The sequence below is a fragment of the Cucurbita moschata genome, unplaced genomic scaffold (assembly GCF_002738365.1).
Source record: "Cucurbita moschata cultivar Rifu unplaced genomic scaffold, Cmos_1.0 Cmo_Scf00017, whole genome shotgun sequence".
Taxonomy (NCBI): Eukaryota; Viridiplantae; Streptophyta; class Magnoliopsida; order Cucurbitales; family Cucurbitaceae; genus Cucurbita; species Cucurbita moschata.
Window position 1 is genome coordinate 246,744 of NW_019268533.1, and position 1,609 is coordinate 248,352.

General features: G+C 40.6%; 1 long non-coding RNA gene across 1 annotated transcript; it reads right to left on the reverse strand.

The window, feature by feature from the left end:
- Positions 1–329: 329 nt before the first annotated feature.
- LOC111454875 lies at positions 330–1,205 on the reverse strand. The gene is made up of 2 exons (XR_002712514.1): positions 845–1,205; positions 330–566 (listed from the first exon to the last, which is right to left on the reverse strand). It is a non-coding gene; the product is annotated as an uncharacterized LOC111454875 (long non-coding RNA).
- Positions 1,206–1,609: the final 404 nt, after the last annotated feature.

Sequence of the window (1,609 nt, forward strand, 5' to 3'; positions counted from 1 at the left end):
TGGAGTTAGTTTAACGGTCATCTACAACTCTTTCAATCTAAATAGCTCATCCCCTATCTTTCATCTCTGCTTTTTACCGTCCAAATTTCTTTGTCCATATCATCTCTACTCCTCCTTCTACCATTTACCTACCTTTTCGCTTCATGCCTATTATCATCAATCACAGCATTGTCCATCTTCCATAAACAAGAGAAGATTATAAGACATGTCTTTTTAACAATGGCAGTGGGGGAACGGGCCAACAACAGTTCATTTTTTTAACACACCTTAAAATATGCTTGTTCACATGCCTCTTTCGTCTCAAACATTGCACGACAAGATAAGATTGAATCAGCTGAAGTTTTTAGTTCAGATTGAAGAAATGAACACCGAACCATGCTGGAAATGAAGTTTTCACAGCCTACTCCGCATAATTACAATAAAATAAGTTAGATTTAAGAATTATGGAAATAAACTTGAACAAGAAAGACAAGTTGGGCACTTGATTGTCATTGGATGGAAAAGTCAGTGGGGTCACCAGTCTGAGCAGTTAAGTCCTTCTGTATAATGTGTTGTAGAATTTAATTCTGCATCAGCCAGGTGAAAAACGATATGGAATTAAAACTAGGACATGGAAACTATCAAGCTGAATTCTTCACATCAAGTAAACAAATTAGCCGCGAAAATGAACATTTCCGCCCGGTAAATAGAAAATTTCAGAGCCTGAATTACGAAAACTATTGCTGCTCGTGAATGAAAGCGGATTAAGGAAAGAGTTAGAAAAAAAGACGATACGCGTACTCTGAACCAAATTCAGGCAGCAAAACTAATAGTTAGAACAGAGAAAATGAAAGAACTGACTCACTACAGATCTTCAAGAAATTCTTGGAGGTCAAGGGGCACATGTCGGTGTGTAGGTCGATCACAATGTTTCCCAGACTGGTTACAATAAGTACGGACATTGCTTCCGCTCTCTGTCTTCTTTCTCCGCAAATTGGTGTGTGCTTTGTGGCAATTACATGCGGCTGTTCGTTGAGCTACTTGTTTGATGCTCTGAGTTCAAAGCTCAAACTCGAAGCCAACTGAACTCCCCTTGAAGTTGGAGCTGTCGGAAAAAGAAGAGATATCAAAGAGAGAAACGGTGAGAAAAGGCGGCGGTCTCGGGTGGCCGGCACGAGCAACTGAGATCGAAGTGTATCATCGCCATGGCCGTATTCTCAAGTATATTCTACGGGGGAAAATGTATCATAAGGATCGTATCTATAACCTCAAGCCACGTGTTTTGGCAAATCATTGTGGGGCTTGGCCCGTTTCAATGTCATGGGCCTAAGATTTTGGACTATTGGGCCGCTCAAATCTCCAGTCTCTAGGCCCTTCGTCTAGTTATGATCCGGGGCGGCCCTTGAATTTTGGTTTCTATGATTATTCCATTTTTAATATATATATATTTCACCCATATTGGTTGGAAACCTAACCCTTATGAGTTAAATTGGACTTAATAAATACATTGAAGTCAAAAAGAAAAGGCTGGAAGTGAAAGTCAACTCAAACTCAACTTCGGGTACTCGTTCCTCCCTTCGAGGCCCAACAACATCGCTGACACTGGTTTCTCTCTCTAATTGATGTGGGA